The sequence below is a fragment of the Macrotis lagotis genome, chromosome 5, assembly GCF_037893015.1.
Source record: "Macrotis lagotis isolate mMagLag1 chromosome 5, bilby.v1.9.chrom.fasta, whole genome shotgun sequence".
Classification (NCBI taxonomy): Eukaryota; Metazoa; Chordata; class Mammalia; order Peramelemorphia; family Peramelidae; genus Macrotis; species Macrotis lagotis.
The window spans coordinates 35,099,622-35,119,118 of record NC_133662.1 but is presented as its reverse complement, the minus strand read 5'-3'; the positions used below and the strand labels follow the sequence as shown (position 1 = coordinate 35,119,118).

At 38.7% G+C, this 19,497-nt stretch overlaps 1 protein-coding gene across 3 annotated transcripts in view; it reads left to right on the top strand.

The window, feature by feature from the left end:
• Positions 1 to 19,497, top strand: part of TRAM2 (translocation associated membrane protein 2) — a 104,219-nt gene that overhangs the window by 11,780 nt on the left and 72,942 nt on the right. The window contains exon 1 of one of the 3 annotated variants that reach the window (XM_074237188.1): positions 1 to 19,497. This exon is cut by the window's left edge and continues 10,720 nt beyond it. The exons of the other annotated variants lie outside the window; for them this stretch is intronic. The gene's annotated coding sequence lies outside the window, so the exon portion shown is untranslated. 3 annotated transcript variants of the gene reach the window in all.

The window sequence follows — 19,497 nt, the reverse complement described above, 5'->3', positions numbered from 1 at the left end:
GAATAAGATAGGAATTAATAACAATAACAAAAAGTCTGTTTGTGAAGAAAGTCAGCTACTTCCTCTATAATTGTGCACTGTTAATGTAAGTTTTAGAGTAAGTGTTCCAATAAATTAAATAAAATTTATTTTTTGTTAAGATTGTCATCTCTCAGGGCAGCTAGGTGGTGGGTGCAGTGGATAGAGCACCAGCCCTGGAGTCAGGAGGACTTGGGTTCATAGCTGGCCTCAGATACTTAATAATTACCTAACTGTTTGGCCTTGGCCAAGTCACTTAATCCCATTGCCTTAAATAAATAAAAAAAATAAAATTAAAAAAAAAAGAAGAATTTGGGGAATAGTTTGGCTTGAAGAGGGGCCATGAGTAAGGCCAGAAAGGTAAATTGGACTCTAATTCTGGAGGGTCTCAAATATCTGGCTGAGGTGTATATGATTTATACTTTGTATATGGGGAACCACTGCAGATTTTTAAGCATTTGAGTGGCCCAATCAACTTGTGTACTAAAATGATATTTTGACAGCTCTGTGAAAAATGAACTGGATAAAGGAGAGATCAGATGTAGGAAAGAGATGATAAGGGCCTGAGACACTGGTGTGAATACAGGTTGAGAGGAGAAAGGAGATGATGTATTCAAGATGAAGAAGGAGAATAAGAGGCCTTCCTCTCTTTACTTATTCTTCAACTAACCAGGCTACTTCTGAATTTGACATGCTATCTGCTGTTCCTCTTCATTTGTTTCCCTCAGGCTTGGATGGATTGCCTTTTCATCTGCCTTTTAGAATTCTCCTTTGAGAAGCTTTTCCAACCATGATCCTCCTCCTCTTCCATTTATTTATATGTAGAATAAGCATAGATTTTTAATGCTGATTGAAAAAAATTGATGCAAACTTAAAAAAAAAAACACCTTCCCCCACCCCTGAGAAAAAACTAGAGGAGGGGAAATACACTTTGGAGGGGCTAATTTCTTTCTTTTTTTTTTTAGTTTTTGAAAGGCAATGGGGTTAAGTGGCTTGCCCAAGGCCACACAGCAAGGTAATTATTGTCTGAGTTCAGATTTGAACTCAGGTACTCCTGACTCCAGGCCCCCTACTCTATCCACTGCACCACCTAGCTGCCCCTGTTTTCTATTTTAAATGAAAATATTTCAATGAACAAAAATTTTACTTTTTCTTCCTGCCTTCCTTTGGGGAGGAAAACCCCCCCACAACTTTGTAATAAATAATCAGTCAAGTAAAACAGATTTCTCCTATTTCCCATGCTCCACAAAAACGTATGTAAGGAAGTAAGTCACATCAGAATGCTCCTTAAATTTTTTTCATAGCTTTTCAACTAATTCTAAATATTGTTCTCATCACACCCTCCTTTGTATTTGTGACTGATCTCCTTAGTAGAATAGAGTAGATGATATATAAGAACTGTATAAATGCTGATTATTGTTATTAACCTTTGTAGCATGTACAACAAACCTCTTTTTTTAAAAGATTTTATTTATTTTGAATTTTACAATTTTCTCCCTAATCTTACTTCCTTCCCCCTACCCCCCACTGTAGTCAATTTGCCAGTCTTTACATTGTTTCCATGATATACATTGATCCAAACTGAATGTGATGAGAGAGAAATCATATTCTTAAGGAAGAAACATAAAATATAAGAGATAACAAGATCAGACAATAAGATATCAGTTTTTTTTCCTAAATTAAAGGAAATAGTCCTTGGACTTTTTTTTAAATTCCACAGTTCTTTCTCTGGATACAGATGGTATTCTCCATTGCATTTACCCCAAAATTGTTCTTGATTGTTGCACTGATGGAATGAGCAAGTCCATAAAGGTTGATAATCACCCCCATGTTGCTGTTAGGGTGTACAGTGTTTTTTTGGTTCTGCTCATCTCACTCAGCATCAGTTCATGCAAATCCCTCCAGGCTTCCCTGAATTCCTGTCCCTCCTGGTTTCTAATAGAACAATAGTGTTCCATGACATACATATACCACAGTTTGCTAAGCCATGCCCCAATTGAAGGACATTTACTTGATTTCCAGTTCTTTGCCACCACAAACAGGGCTGCTATTAATATTTTTGTACAAGTGATGTTTTTACCCTTTTTCATCATCTCTTCAGGGTATAGACCCAGTAGTGGTATTGTTGGATCAAAGGGTATATATATGTATTTTTCTCATCTTTTATTTTCCTTTATTTTTGTACAAATGATGTTTTTTATACATTACTAAAATATTCTTGTTTAAGAGTAAACATAATACCTCCTCCCCCCAAAATATAGACCCTCATGAGCAATAAAGAAAAAAATTAAAATTAAAAAATAATAATAGGGGCAGCTAGGTGGCGCAGTGGACAGAGCACTAGCCCTGGAGCCAGGAGCACCGGAGCCCAAATCCGGCTCCAGGCACCCAACAATAACCCAGCTGTGTAACCCGGGGCAAGTCACCCCAACCCCACTGCCCCGCAAAAACCAAATAATAATGATGATGATGATGATGATGATGATGATGATAAATGATAGTAGGGGTGGCTAGGTGGTGCAGCGGACAGAGCATTGGCCCTGGAGCCTGGCGCACCAGGGCTCAATTCTGTCTTCAGGCACCCAACAACCACCCAGCTGTGTGGCCCCAGGCAAGCCACCCAATCCCATTTGCCCTGCAACCCCCCAAAATAATAACAACAACAACAATAAAAAATGGGTATGGACATTTTTGTTGCCCTTTGGGAATAGTTCCAAATTGCTCTCCAGAAAGAACAGACCTCTCTTTTAAAAGAATATTATTTTTTTGATTTTGTCAACTTTAGTTTTTTTTGTTTTGTTTTAGTTATCAGATACAACTGGCCTGCACCAAGACCTGAGTTCAAGTTATGCCCATGACACATAGACTTTGTGACCTTAGGCAAAAATCAAACCCCTCTGTGCTCTAGGGTAACTGTCTTAAGACTTAATTGAAGAGAATATACTGCATTGATAGGTGGAATTTCCAAGAATTCCCTATCCAAATGAAATCCTAGGTACAGGGTGTTCTAAGGTTTGCAAAGCACTTGTATTATTTAATTGAAGTAGGTTTTATCATTATCCCCAATTTGTAGAGTATAAAATTAAGGCTGAGAGAGAGATCCTGCAGCTATGAAATGTCTGAGGCAGGATTTGAACTCATGCCTTCCTGATTCCAAAGTTAGCTGTATACACCGTGCCATTCAAAACTATTTCTATTTTCTTTTGTTTTAACTTAATTTACATTTTGGTGTCTCTCTCTCATGTCTCCCTCCCAGAGAGACATCCATTAGAAAACAGAATTTAAAAAAAGAGAGCAGATAATTCAATAAAACACATCAGCCTGATAAAACAATGTTATTTCCTGTAATTTTCCATTGCCGCTGATCTTCCACCTGCCAAAATGGAGAGGAAGGAAACAAGTAACTACCATGTGCCAGACATTATGCTGAGGGCTTTTTACAAATATCTCCTTTGAATCCTTGAGGTAGTGCTGTTATCTTCATTTTACAATTGAGGAAACTGAGACTTACCTGAGGTCCCACAGCTAATAAGTATCTGAAACTGGATTTGAGCTTGGGTCTTCCTGATGCCAGGTCCAGCTCTACTGAGTTGCCTGAAGGGGTGGGGTCATCCAGGGAAATGGGCTCTCTTATACCTTTTCTTTGGGGCCAACTTGGGCCAATATCATTTCACAGTTTCAGATTTGATTGTTTATATATCACTATTGTCATTGTTAGATTGATTTTTCTGGTTAAGATTCTCTCACTTTGCATCAGTTCATATAAGTTTCTCTTCAATCTCATTCATTTCCTTTCTTCTACTAGAGAGCCCAGAGCATCTCTGCATCTGTGTTACCACCCTGATAATGAGCATGGAGTAGCTTCTGCTGCCAGCCCTAGTCTGATGTTGAATAGCTAAGAACACTGTGTTTTCAGGGTTTATTGTTGTTTAGTCATTTTTCAATAATGTCCAGCTTTTTGTGACCCCATTTAAGGTTTTCTTGGCAAAGTTACTGGAGTAGCTTACCCTTTCCTTCTCCAGCTCATTTTACATGAGGCAAACAGCTTTTAGGGACTTCCCCAGGATCACACAGCTAGTAAGATTCTGAGGTCAAATTTAAACTCAGGTCCTTCTGACTCTAGGTTTGGATGTCTAATGACTGAGCCACCCAGCTTTCCCAGGGTTTAGAGGTGCTAATTAAGGGGGTTGGGGTGAATAGAGAGTTAGACTTGGAATCTATAAGAACCACATTCATATCCTATTTCAGACACTAGTCATATGACCACTCAATTTCCTCATCTGTAAACTGAGGCCATCAAGGTCCAGTGTCAAGTGTAAAATTCCAGGTGGCACTTTTCAGAGGGTCAGTCCATAGGGACTAACTGGCACAGTGCCAGTCTAGACAGACCTTCCCTCCAGAAGGTGACTTCTCTTACAATGCTGTTAACTCATCAGAAGACTTCCTTAGGACATGCACCAGTGTTCCATTTTTCTTTAGAATGCACTCTTAGAGTCTAAAGTGGATAAGCTCACAAACCCAATAAACTCTTGACCTCAGTGAGGAAGGATTTTTCCTATGGTTTTTTTTCATCTTTTGGGATGGAAAGAAATTGCATCTGATTGACTTTGGTCATTTAAATTGAGTTCTTTTTTTTCTTTCAGAATAATAACAGCAACAATAATAATAATAATTAGTAGTAGTAGTATTATAGATAGCATTTTATATAATGCCTACTTTGTGACTAGCACTGTACCCTTTCAGGTATCATTTCATTTGTTCCTTCCAACAATGCTGGGAGGTGGGAATTGTTTTGTCCCTATTTGACATTGAGGAAACTGAGGTAGAAGTGAATGGACTCCATAGTCTCACAGTTAATACATGTTTGAAGAAGGATTTGAACTCAGGTCTTCCTGATTTCAAGCTGAGTACTTCTATCCACTGGGACTTCCCAGGTGCCTGGAGACAGCTAGGTGGTGCAATGGATGTTGCAGACACCTGGATGAGTCCCTTAACCTGTCTCAGTCTTAGTTTCAGCCATAAAATTGAAATAATTGCACCTTCCTCACAAAGTTGTTGTGAGGATGATAATAACCACAATAATAAGAGTTAGCATTTAAATAGTGCTTTAAGGTTTGCAAAATGCTTTATCAATATTATTTAATTTAGCTTCACAACCGCCTTGCGGGTTAGGTGCAGGATAAAATGAGATGAATTGTGAAGTGCTTTGCTTTCCATAAAACATTCTTTAAATGTCAGCTCCTGTTAGATATTCTCCTGGGGGTTTGGTCTTCAGTGCAAGCAAGATGATCCAAGAACATGCAAGAGAGGTAGATTGGCTTGATGTGGAGGCCAGTGAGCCAGGCTGCTGTGTAGGGCAGCTTTCAGGTGAGCCTGCCCCTTTGTCTCTTGTTGTCTGCCTGAGTCTCAGTAAGCCTGTTCTACTAATAAACACCGCAGCCTTTTTTTGCTGAATTTGTTCTGGTCCAAGATAAAGTTCACCCCTGTGACTATACCTTCTCATCTTCTTTTCCCCCTCCCCCCAAAGTCTTTTTAAAAAATGCTTTATTGAGGCCTTTTGGTTTTTATTCATTCATTCTTACTTTAAGCCTGCATCCATTCTACCCAGTAAGTCTTTCTTTGTAATAAAGATTTTTTCTAAAAAGTTCAGCCAAACCATTGAACCACTTTAACCTTGTCTGACAACATCTACCACATTCTCCACTTATTGGAGAGCTGTCTTCAATGAAAACAGGGAGGCGCATTTTCTTATCTGTTCCCTGGGGCTGTATAGGGTTATAATTACAGGGTGTTCGATTTTATTTTATGTTTTGCCATTTTATATTGTTGTGATCTTGTATATATTGTTTCCTTTTTGTGTCTACTTGACTCAGAATAAATTTATCAGTGAGTGAATTTGTGAATAAAAATGTGTTCCAAGTTCCTACTATATTTATTAGTATCTTTTGGAAGATACTAATACAGAAGCTAAATTATCTCCGCCTTCAAGGAATTTATATTCTAATAGTCAAAGGCTACACACTTTGGAGAGGGGTGGCCTGGGAGAAAACTTAACCTAGAAAAGTCACCTGAATGGCAATTTAGGGGCTTACAATATAGATTAACCACACCTAATTTGAGACCATAAGTGATTTGATCACAATTAGTAAATAGCCTAAAAGTCAGGAAGACCTGTGGATAAAATCTTGCTTTACCTATATTTGACCTGTGAAATCTGGGAGAATTACACAGTTCTTCAACTATAAAGTGGGGGTGATAGTACAATACTAACATCTAACGTAGCTTGTTGTGAGAATCATATGAGATAATGAATGTAAAGCATTTTTTCAAATTCTAAAAATGTTTTTATCAAAGATTCTGGAATGGTTTACCATTTTTTTTCTCCAGCTCATTAGACAGATGAGGAAAGGGGAACAACAGGGTTAAGGATCACACAGGATCACACAGCTGCCATGTGTCTGATGCCACATTTGAATTTAGATCTTCCTGACTCAAGCCTAGTTCTCTATTTATTGCCTCACCACTGTTCTTTATCAGTATTTCTCTATTTATTGCTGCACCACTGTTCTTTATCAGTATTAGCTATTGCCATTAATAATCTTATTAATGCTTTACTCTTAGACTTCATGCCTGAAAAAATAGTGTTATTGTTCCATACAGAATTTGTACTTGTAAAAAAAAACAAGACAGGACAAAACTGAATGTTTGCCTTATTCTACTTATTCTACTTGGGGAGAAAGGAAACCAAAGCTCATTCCTCCTCTTTTCACTACCATACCTTTTGCATATAACCAAGCCACTTGATTTTTTCTTGCCTCAATGTCTTTATTTATTAATTGGTCTTATACCTGCTAATATATCTATTAAAGATTGGGATTTGAAAATTTATATAGAAATTTAGTTAACTGCTACCTAGAATTTAGGGTATGGAAAGCAACTCTCCAAATTTATTTAGGTCAAGTGACTTGCCCCTTTCTCTTTTCCCTCAGGTTACTAGACATATCCTTTATTGTGGACCTGTTTTAGATAAGCCATTGTTTTAAATTAGATTGAAATTAGAGACTTTTGTGAAAGAGTTTGAACTGAGGAAACAAGAATCCATGGATTTTTTTTTTAAAAAAAATTTTGGTGAAGGAAGGAGAATCCACTAAAATTCTGTTGAAAAGAGTTTCTAACGAGGTAGTTTAGAGATTTATAGATTTAAACCTGTAAAGAAACCTTAGAAGCATCTGGTTGGAATCCCAGGAAGGTTGGCCACATAGGTAGGAATGTGTTAGAAGTGGGATTGCAGTCACAATCCTCAGTTTCCTTTCAGCTATACTACAACAGTTTTGTTGTTCAGGAGTTTATAACTCTTCAGTATCCTTTTTGGGGTTTTCTTAGCAGAGGTCCTGGAGTGGTTTGCCATTTCCTTCTCCAGCTTATTTGACAGATGAGGAAACTGAGGCAGGTTAAGTTCAGTGACTTACCCAGGATCACCCAGCTAGTGTCAGAGTCTGAATTTGAACTCAGCTTCTCTGGACTTTTAAGTACTCTATCCTCCCTACGACCTAGCTGCCTTTCTTGTTATTTCTATCACACAGATAATCAATAGTGTGGCTGGATTTATACCTGGGATCTTTCCAGCCTGGGAATTCCTTCCTCATCCCTGTTTGACTTTTCTTTTCCGGTTCAGTTTAGGCATCACCTTCTCATTGCAGCCTTCCTTAATCACTCTCTGCCCAAAGTGTTATTTATTCTCTCCTCAGACTTTCCTAGGGGGCTTTGTCCAGAGATCATTCTTTTAACCCCATCACAATTACACTTTGTATTATATGTACTTCTCCAACGATGCCCTACGTTCTCACATTAGAATAGAGGCACTTCGAAGACAAAGATTGTCATTTTTTCATCATCATAGGAGTCCCTTGCAGCGAATAGATGTCTGTGGTGTTGAAATAAAATAAAAGTTCCCAGTAACTAAAATCTCCTTTTAAGTACCAGGCCAACCTTGGAATTCGACCTCTATCTCCTACTCCCCTCCCATCCCCCCCACTTGCCACCCACAGTGTGCCCTTGTGATTGTCTCCTCAACTGAAATGAAAAACAAGCAAAGTCTTGGAGGTCCATCTGGGACCCAATGGACAGTACACCCTGTGCCTTTTCCCTTTGAAAATTGAACTTAATGAAATGAGTCTCCAAGTGTGGTCTGGAGAGTATGGATCTCTGTGCTGTCATATTTTCTCCTTCATCTTGGAGAAGCATCCTTTATCCCCCAGCAGAGTCAGTGACAACCGTCTAGATCTTGTAACTGCTCCTGTGATTTAGAGTAGTTTATCTCCTTTCTTTTGTGCCTAAAATCAAATCTGATTTCTTCCTTGCAGGAAACAGCAACTTGTCTATAACTTTGCCTTAGAATTGTCCATGTTACACTGTAGGTTAGGGGCAGGACTTGTGTTCCTGATTCTTGGGTCACTTATTTATCATTTTGAGAAGGGAAGCATATTTCAGAAAGACTTGAGTTTGAAACCTGTCTCAGACTATCTACTCACTGTGTGACCCTGTGTAGGTCATCATAATGGGGGGAAATATTGTTGATTCAGCTTACTCTGGATTTAACACTAGGTTAAGTGCTGGGAATTCAAATAGAAAAGCAAAATCTCAGATCTTCCTTTTTGATAAAGAGAGACAGCACATAGAAAAGAGTTCTGTTGCTATGTCTTGAAAATGCAGTAGTAATAGGATTACACATCTGCAAAATGTGAATAATAACTATACCTCCCTCACAAGATTGTTGTTGGATTCAGATGAGATAGTGTATATAAAGCACTTGGAGAACCATAAATCCTATATAAGTGTCAACTGTTGCCATGCTGTTGCCCTGGCCAAAGCAACCCATTTGGGAGTGAGAAAAGGAAGGCTATGTTTCTTTATTGACAGAGGGAAGACTGTGTATTGGTGTTATGTGAATGTATAACTTATAATATTTAATTTTAAAATACAGCAGAAGCAGCATCAATTAAAACATTCATTCTGGTGAGATTTTTATTTTTTATTTTTAGTAGTGGCCTTTGGGGGAATCCTTGGATTCTCCTGTCCCATAGAACTTGTTTAATGAAGCAATCAATAGGAGGGTTATGCTGTCAACTCAGTACCATCTTGTGGATAGGAATAGGAGGTGTTACATTTTTTGATCTGCCTTTAATTCAGTCTAGGAAATCCTACCTTGTGAAGCACACTTTTTATTTATTCATTCATTCCCTTCCTTATTCCTCAAGTGTTTATTGAGTTCATACTTTATAAAATGCCTGAGTATTCATTTACTGATAAAGACAGCCTGGCCACAGGAATACACACACACACACACACACACACACACACACACACACACAAACACACATATATTTTGAGCTCTGGTCATGAGAATTAGTGAGAGATCCTTACATCCCATTATTTTCTGGATATTTTTCCAATATGTGCTTGATTTTTTTTTTAATTTGGTCATCTCTATTCAGGATTTTAGTATCAGTAGTCTGAAATGAAGGCTTACAGGAACTGACAAGCATGATTCAGCTTCCCTTCCTGAAGAGTCATCTTTGTAACTCAGCTGATCTCCAGGGAGGTGGATCTAGATTGAGACCAGCCCATGTCCTTTGATTCAGTTAAAAACAAATACTGGTTAAGTGTACTTTATGTACTACTTTATATACAGTGTGGGGGTAGGGAAGGAAGGAAAGAAGGAAAGAAAGAAAGAAAGAAAGAAAGAAAGAAAGAAAGAAAGAAAGAACGAACTATGTATCACTACAAATATGTAATTTGATCCTCACAACAATCATGAGGTAGGTTCTCTTTATTGTTTCCTTTTTTTTCTGATGAGAAAATTGAGGTAGTCAGAGGTTAAGTGACTTGTCCAGGGTCATACACGCTAGTATCTGAGAACATTGAACAGAAAGCTAACCACTTAGGCAAGTATTGGGATCAGATTTGAGCTACATTGGCTCTGTGATCCTGGACAAGTCACTTTAACCTCTTAATGTTCTCTGCAACTCTCTTAAGACTAAGTTTCAGAGGTGTTACTGTGTTTAGTACCTGTGGACCTACCATAGGTTCAGCCTCTCCCTACCCCCCCCCCCCCAGCCCTAGGCACTCTCTAGAGATAAGACAAGTGCTGAGCTAATGGTAAAATAAGATACAACACAAACCTCCTCTGACTGTAGGTTATAAAGGTTCTTGAGGGGCTTGCTAGGGTAACTTGAATTATGTGGCTTTGAGGTGGCTTTGAATTATGTGGACCTGGAATTTAGGCTTAAATAAACCACCTCTCTGTAGGGTGGTGCAACCTCAAGCAAAGAAAACTACTCCTTGGTGAGCAAGTCACTGATCTAGAGGTTAGCCCAGAAATGTGTTTTAATCTACAGAAGAACTTTGAACTTGGAAGCAGATACCCATGAAGCAGTAAAGTGGGGGTGGTGATGGACTGGACCTGGAATCTGAAAAGCCTGGATTTGCTTTGTATTTATTTAGTTGTGTATTTGTAGATGTCTGTCTACATATTGTCTCTCCTGTTAGATTGTAAGCTCCCAGAGGGCTGTCTTTGTCTTCTTTTGTATCCTCAGGGCTTAACAGTGTCTGCCATATACTAGACACTCAGTAAATGTTTATTGAATTGAATTTTAATTTGAGTTCAAATGAGGCCTAAATAATCACTAGCTGTGAAATTCTGAGCAAGTCATTTAACTTGTCTTCCTCAGTTTTCCTGAACTATAGAATGGGGCTAATAATACCCCTCTCTCCCAGGGCAGTCATGAAGATCAAATTAAGTATTATGTAAACACAGTAACTAGAACTGTAGTAGGTGCTTAATAAATCCTTTTCTCTCTCCTTCCCTCCTTTCTTCTCTCCTTCCTTCCTTTCGTCTTCCTTCTTTCCTTCCTGTCTCCTACCTTCCCTTGCTCTCTCCTTCCTTTCCTTCTCTTTTGTTCCTTTCTCCCTAGCTTTGTTGCAGATGTTTCCTTTGAATATGAGAAATTATCCAATTCTTAATCATCCCTTGTTGGTTCAGTGGTATTAAAGGGCCCTTTGGGCATCTTAAATAATTTATTTGCATCTTGTTTATTTTATGTGTTTGGAATTCTCAGGTAAATGGTAGAGAATTATTTTTTTAACCTTCTTACCCTGATGAAGGTACGAGAGGATTTAGAACTACGAGGCCCTTCATTTAATCCATCTCTGATTTTATAGGTGAAGAAACCATGTCCCAGAGAGAAGGGAAGTAACTTATTCTGGGTCACAAAGATTTTAAAAGGCTGATGATAAGGATCCCAACTTTGCTTAATTCAACAAACACTTAATACACAAGAAATCTGTAAGAAAAGTTCAACAAAATAAAAGTCAATCCACTGACAACCTCCCTCTATTTAGAGGAGGAGCATGACTTCATATTCATAATTCATTCCCATTGACTTCCCTCCTTCCCATTTAAGTTCATGTTGGATTATTGGTAGGACTTATGGTTAATGGAAAGGGGAATCCAGTTCTTGTTAGTTTCTTTCTTGACCGGGCCTTTGGGTATAGTTGTGTGTGATAAAGGATGGTACTTCTGTCCTGACTGGTGTTAGAATGTTTTGTTTCAAATCTTGCTCCAAGTGTGATTTTGGGCAACTCACTTATTAGTTTTCTCATCTCTTGGGTGTTGGACCCCTGGTGTCTAGGACCCTTTTAGCAGTAGATCTATGATCCAGTATGTAGGTAAAAATTAGGACCAGATAGTGGCACAGGTAGAACACTGGCCTTGGAGTCAGGAGGACAGAAGTTCAAATCCAGCCTCAGGCACTTGCCACTTATTGGCTGTGTGATCTGATTGCCTGGAATCCAGGGCCATCTCCATTCCTGATTCATATCTGGCCACTGGACCCAGATAACTCTGGAAGACAAAAGTGAAGCTGGTGACTTCGCACAACATCCCCTCCTCAACTCCAGTTCACATGCTTGTCATGGTATCACCTCCCTGATGCCTTGGTCTTTGAGAACAAAGGACAAATGTCATCATCATCATCATCAGGAATTATTTCAAAGCATTTTCTGTATATTTAAAGGCGGATCTATGCCAGATTCTCAACCTGGGGTCCATGAACTTAATTTTTTTCCTAACTACTATGTGTCTAATTTATATACATTTAAAAACATTATTCTCAGAAGATGTCCGTAGGTTTCACCAGACTGCCAGAAGGGGCTGTGACCCCCCCAAAAAAGTTATGAGCCTCTGGTCTTGAACAGCCTTTCAGAGGTTGCTTTACTAGTCATTGATTCCTTGATGCTACCAGATCCCTGGAAATGGACCTTCTCAAGACCTTTAGTTTTTCTGTCTCCATCTGTGTGAAGCACTTTACAAATATCCCATGTGATCCTCACAGCAACCCTTCAAGGCCATTTTATAGCTGAGAAGAACCAAGGCAAACAGAGTAAAATGATTTGCTCAAGATCTCACTCACTAAGTTGCCTCAGAGAGCTAATCATAAAAGTTAGTGGATAAGAATTTATAAGCCATAGGACCTGATTTTGGTTCCTATCGCATAACTATTTTGTTATCCTAAATCAATCCTCATTGGCAAAAACAAGAGAAGATACTTTCCCATTCTAAAAATACTTTTTAAACCATCATTAGTTACCTTCTCATTAAGATAATAGCATTTCTTGTAAAAATACAGTTCAAATATCTCCTCAGGTGCCTTTATGAAGTGCCTACTATATGCCCAGGGTTCTGGGCACACAAGTACAAAAAATACAGCAGCTCCTATTCAGTCTCCTCATTACCTTCTAATAAGGGAGACACCTAGTCCATTTAAACAGTCTTAAGTTAAAGTGAATAAATACAGTTATATGTAGTTAAATCAGGAGAAAGGAGAGTAGTCATTGGGACTATCAGGAAGGGCTTCATGCAGAAAAAAATGCTTAAGTCTTCATGGGCCCAGGAGAGAAGGAGGAAGGAGGCAATGCAGGCACTAATAGGCTTCCAGGTTTGTAGCTCTCCCTTATTCTTCACTCCTCAGGCCCCCTCCTTCCAGATGTCCAACCAGTTGCCACATCTTGCCATTTCTTCCTCAGCCTATCTTGCCTGCTACCCCTTCCCCAACCTGACAGACCCAGTTGTTGCTTCAGTTTAGGCCCTCATCACTGTTCCCCTGTTTGTTTTTTTTTAACAACAGCTTCCTAATTGGTCTCTTTCCAGTCTCTTCCCCACTCCAGTGGTCCATCCTACACATGTTCAGTTGTTTCAGTCATATCTGATTCTTGGTGACTCTCATTTGAGGTTTTCTTGACAAAGATACTGGAATGGTTTGCCATTCCTTCTCTAATTCAGTTTACAGATGAGGAAACCAAGGCATCCAGGGTGAAGTGACTTGTGCAGGATCTCTCAGCTCCTAAGTATCTAAGACTGGATCTGTACTCAGAAAGATGAGTCTTCCTGACTCCAGGCCCATGCTTTATCCATTGTGCTACCTAGCTGCCCATCTTATATGCCACTACCCAAATTGATCTTCCTTAAGTACAGATCTGACCCAGTCTCTCCCCTATTTCATCAACCCCAGTGTCACTCTCTAGGATAAAATTATGAACTCCCCTTTTTAAGGTCTCCATACCTTGGCCCCAACCTGTTTTTGTCATGATTCCTTCCTGTTGATTCTGCCAGACTGGCCTTCTCCTGCCCCTCACACTCAGGGCCCCATCTCTCATTTATGTGCCCTTGGCTCTGGCCATCCCACCTTGCCTCCATTGCATTCCCTTTGTAGAGTTCCTTTTTTTCCTTTTAAGATGCATCTCAGGTACTACTTTTTCTTGAAGCCTTTTCTGAGAAAAACATGTAGCACTCTATGATAAATATATAATACCTACTGTAGAGCATCAGAGGTGACTTGGTATGATGACTATAGTGCTGATTTGGAATCTGAAGACCTGGCCTAAAGTCCCACTTCTGATGCTAATTGGGCGATAATGGACAAGGACTAGGCTTCCCTTCAAGGTCATTTGTAGCATGGGGCTGCTTCTTTGACCTACTTGATGGGGTTGTTGAGAGAAAAGCCCTTTGCAGATACCAGTGTGAGTTGTTATGCTACTGTAGAATGGGAGGTAGAAAGCAGGAAAGAATATTTATTAAGGGATTCAGGAAAGGCTTCTTAATGGAAGAGTCATATGTACTGGGTCTGAAGCCTCTGGGTTATTATAGGCCCCAGTCTCTGTGGTCCTGGAAAAACATAGAAGTGTTAGATCTTTGAGTAATAGTTGTGCTTTTTTTCCTCCAGGGATAAATATACCTCGAATGATTGAACAAATATTTACTGAATACCTACTATGAGCATTGCTAAGGTGGAGAGTGCATCAAATTCAGAGTTATTAGATCTAGTGAATCACTCACCAGCTCCATGATTTTGGTCAAGCCTTTCTAACTTTTCAGGTTCAGGGTCTTCATCTTCATTACCTACATCACAGGATTTATTAAATAGGGGAAACTGCTTTGTAAAACTTCAAAGCATTGTAGAAATGTGTGGTATTGTTAATTATAGAATTTTGTTAAATGTTAAGGGAAAGGGCATGAGATTTGCATTTTTCCAAATCCCAGTTCTGCCATTTGCTGCCTGTGTAACCTTGGACAAATCATTTTATCCCTCTATGTAATAATAATAATTATAATAGCTAATATTTATATAGTATCTAGGCACTGTGCTAAGCATTTTACAGTCATTATCTCATTTGTTATTTCATTGTTATTATTCCCATTTTATAGGTGGGGAAACAGGCACACAGAGGTTAGGTGACTTGCCTAGAGTAACACAGGTAATAAATGAATGAGTCTAGTTTTGAACTCAGACTTCATGATGGGCATTCTATATACTTTGCACCTACCATAAAAGATGCTTTTTCTGAATCTGTTTTCTCATCAGTAAAATAGGGTAAATCCTATCTTACCTGCCCTGTTGTTATTGAGAGTATTAAGTGAGATAGAAAATATATGTAAAAATATTTTCAAACCATATTCAAGTAATTATTCAAGAACTTGACTTTAAAATTTTTTTTATTTATTTAAGGTAATGAGGTTATGTGACTTGCCCAAGGTCACACACCTAGGCAATTATTAAGTGTCCAAGGTCAGATTTGAACTTAGGTCCTCCTGATTCCAGGACCAGTGCTTTATCCATTGTGCCACCTAGCTGCCCCCAAGTACTTGACTGTTACTGGGGTTGTAGAAAGAAGGGGGGATTTTTGGTCTAGATCTATCATTTCCTTCATATGAAGTTAAGTGATTTTTTGCCTTATCCAAGGTCTCACAGCTAGTAAGGGTTAGCAGTCCAACTTGGAGGGATTCAGTCTTCTGAGTGCCTGGGCTGACCATAAGATTAGTACTTATCACCCCTCATCATCATTATTATTTAATTGTTGTACTCCTACAAATGAATATACTGTGCAGAACCTTCCTGTAACATCATCATCTTGTCTTATTCATAAATTTGTATTCTACATTTCTGGCAGTTTTTTGTTTTGTTTTTAAAGCAAAACCCCAGTTTGATTCCCTCTCAACTTATTCTTCTACCTCTGTCCTCTGGAGGGCTTAGACAAAGTCAGGAATCTGGGTTTGGGTATGTGCTCTGTCATTGGCACATATGACCCCAGGGCGGAGGTGGGTTGGAGAAATAACCCACTGCCAAACCCTACACTTCACCAAACCCCAAATAAATGGTTTTCCCAAATACAGGACTGGACTTTCAACCAGGCATGCTAAAAATATTGCTTTTTTTTCTTTTTGTTTGTAGGCTTAACTTCCTCGAAGAATGAATTTCATGATTTTCAAGTACCCTTTTCATGAGCTGTTCTCTCTCTTTCTGCATTAAAAATGGATGTGGTCAAGGAGTCCAAGACTTGAGACTTAGGTTGAGTGTGAAACTAAAAAGACTGAGGAGCTTGTCTCCAATTCACCCTTAGCTTTATAATATATTTTCATGGAGACCTCTTTGTTAAAATTTTAAAAAATGGATTCATGAGATGTTTTTAAAGTACAGGTAGGCCCTTGAAGGAAACTGCTAGTTATTGTGCTTGTTAACCTGTAACTGGGCCCACTGTAAAGAGGCAGCTCAGAAAGTTAGATAGAAGGCTGCTTCCTTGACCAGCCTCTGACACAACCTGACTATGCCACCTTACACAAGTGAGTTAGCTTCTTAGTGCTAGACTACTCTCTTATGACTAAAATGCAGAATGATTTTTTATCTACTTTGGTAGAGGGGATAGTTTTTTGTAAAGAAAGATTTTATTTTGAATTTTACAATTTTTCCCTTAATCTTGCTTCCCTCCCCCATCCCCCAGAAGGCAGTGTGTTAGTCTTTACAGTGTTTCCTTGGTATACCTTAATCTCAATTGAATGTGATGAGAGAGAAATCATATCCTTAAGGAAGAAAAACAAAGTATAAGAGATAACAAGATTACATAATAAAATAAGTTGTTTTTTTTAATTAAAGGCAATAGTCTTTGGTTTTTGTTCAAACTCCACAATTCTGTCTCTGGATACAGATGGTATTCTCTATCGCAGAGAGCCCAAAATTGTCCCTGATGGAATGAGCAAATCCATCAAGGTTGGTCATCACTCTCATGTTGCTGTTAGGGTGTACAGTGTTTTTCTGGTTCTGCTCATCTCGCTCAGCATCAGTTCATGCAAATCCTTTCATGCTTCTAGAGGAGATTTCTTACCAGGAATTTTCTATATCAATAAAATCACATGTCTAGACTTTTTATTTTAAAGGCAGCCAAACTTGCCCTTGAAAGTGACAAATCAAAAATCCTTTTGTACTTCCCAGCTAGGTTCCTTGTTGTGCAGTCACTTCAATCATATCTGACTCTGACCCCATTTGGGGTTTTCTTCAATTTACAGATGAGAAAAATGGAGGGCAGGGTGAAGTGGTTTGACTAGGATCACACAGCTGGTCAGTGTCTAAGCCCCTATTTAAACTCAAGTCTTCCTGACTCTAGACCCTGCACTCTTATCCTGTGTGCCACCTAGCTTTAGCCCTTCCAGCTAAGTAGTTGCCTCCATTCTCAACTTTTTTCCATACTTTCTTGGGACATTGCAGAGAAAGTCTGTTGTACTGCCTGGCTGTCTTGGGACTCCTTAAAATGAAGGTTCTGGGAGGAATTAGCCAATCAGAGTGAGAATGCCTGGGTGGGTCAATTCTCTGAGACTAGAAGTTGTAGAGAAGGGACTAATCTGCAGAGGTAGAGTGTTCCTGTAATACAGATCCATTTCTGTCCCTACCTGAGAGAGTGAATATTTGTCCTTAGTGCATGTACATGTGTATACACTGTCTTTCTCTCTCTCTGAGGGAGATAAATTTCAATATTTCATGATTGGGCCCTTATTTGGCTTTTCAGTTATATGGTATACACTTTTTTCTTTTTGATCTTTCTTTTTAAAAAAATTATTTAGCATTTTATTTTTCCCTAGTTAAAGCTGAAGACTTCTGAGTTCCAAATTCTCTTTCTTCCTCTTTCATCATCCTCTCTTCACTGAGAAGGCAAGCAATTTGATAAAGGTTATATAGCATTCACTTTTGTTCCTTTCATTTATACTTTTAAAAAAATTATTTCTTTAAGGCATTGAGGCTAAGTGACTTGCCCAAGGTCACACAGCTAGGCAATTATTAAGTGTCTAAGGCTGAATTTGAACTCAGGTTCTCCTGACTCCAGGGCTGGTGCTCTATCTACTGTGTCACCTAGCTGCCCCTTCATTTACACTTTTGTAATCATTGTGTATGTGTGCATCAATAGATGTCTGCATCTGTTCATATAAATCTTTCCATATTTGGGGATGCCTTCTGTTTACCATTTCTTATTGCACAGTAATGGTCTGTACCATTCACTTTACATTTTACAGCCATTCCCCAATTGGTGGACAGCTATTTCTCCCTGGCCCCCATCCCCATTCTTTGAAACAATCAAATGTTGGTGCTATAAGTATTTTTTTTCCTACTTTGCTTTGTTAGCCATCACCTAAAGAGGTTGTGCTGGGCTTTCAGGGAAACTCCTCAGGGAAGAGTATCCAACTCCTGCCTGGCCACTCACCTGCTCATGGAACAGTCCCATGATCTGTGAAATTTCCTGCATCACAAGCCAAAATTATGGAATTGTGATACTAAGAACACACTTTCTTTTCCCTATAGAGACACAGACACTAGTCAGTATGCAAGGTATGAGCAACCTAGCCCTCTCACCAGGGCCCCTGGTAAACTTTCATGTGTATGAGCCCTTGTGGCATCAGTGCAGATAGCACTGGACTTGAAGTCTGATGACTTGTGTATAAGGTCCATTTGGGTCACTTACTAGCTCTCTTTGGGCAGTTCAATTTAATAAACATTTATTAAGCACCTCTTCTGTGCTGAGTGCCGGACCAGGTACCTTTCTCTAGGCCAGGTCTTTTATCTGTTCATTGGGACTAAGGTACTTGAACCAACTACCTCTCAAGATTCTTCTGAAATGGTCAACAAACATTTTTGAAGCCCTGCTGTATTCCAGACTCTGGAATCATAAATACAAAGAATAGAACAAGCTTTACACACAAGAAGCTTTACATTTTAATAGAGGAAACCACAAAAGACATATAAATGTATATAGGAGCATACTATATCCTATAGTGGTAATTATAAGGAGAATAAAGTGCTGAAGAGTTATTGTCAGCTAAAGCAACCATTCACATTTTAAAGTAATTTTCCCTAGTATGCAAATGACTGCTATAGAATTTAACTTTTTAAAAATTTATTTTTTGTGTAATTAGAACTGCTCATTTCTTCTCTCTTCCATAGAACCCCACCTTGTAACAAATACATTCTAGCAAAACAAATCAGCACATTGGTCATGTCCGAAAATATACATCCAAATCTGTACCAAGAGGTGTCTTCACTTTGGTCTTCTGAAGTAATGAAGCTTACTGTATCATCCAGAGTGCTGAAGGCTTTTAATTTGTTTTCTTTATATTATTGTGGTCACTCATAAATTATTTTCATGCTTCTGTGTACGTTGCTTTGCATCAGTTTGTATTGGTCTTGTGCTTCTCTGAATTTTTCATATTTATCATTCTAATACTTTTATATAACAGTTTTTGCATCCATTCTTAATTTGATGGACCTCTGATTTTGCTTTTTAAAAGTTTGAGTTATCCAAATAAATCTATTTTTTATAAGATTGGACCAAATGATTTCTAAGGTCCCTTCTATCATTGTAATAGCTATAACCTAATATTTTTATAACTCTGTAAGGTTTTCAGTGTGCATTCCTTATGTTGTCTCCTTTAGCTTATACTTGGGTGTGGGTTGGACCAGATCTTTGAGGACCTTTTAGTTTTGCATTTCAATTATTCTAAAAAGTTATGTGATTTGACAGATTTTTGCGGGAGGGAATTTTCATCAGTGTTGTCTTCTCCTGTCTTCTACCTTCTGGCACCCTCTCCCAATTGGCAGAACAGAG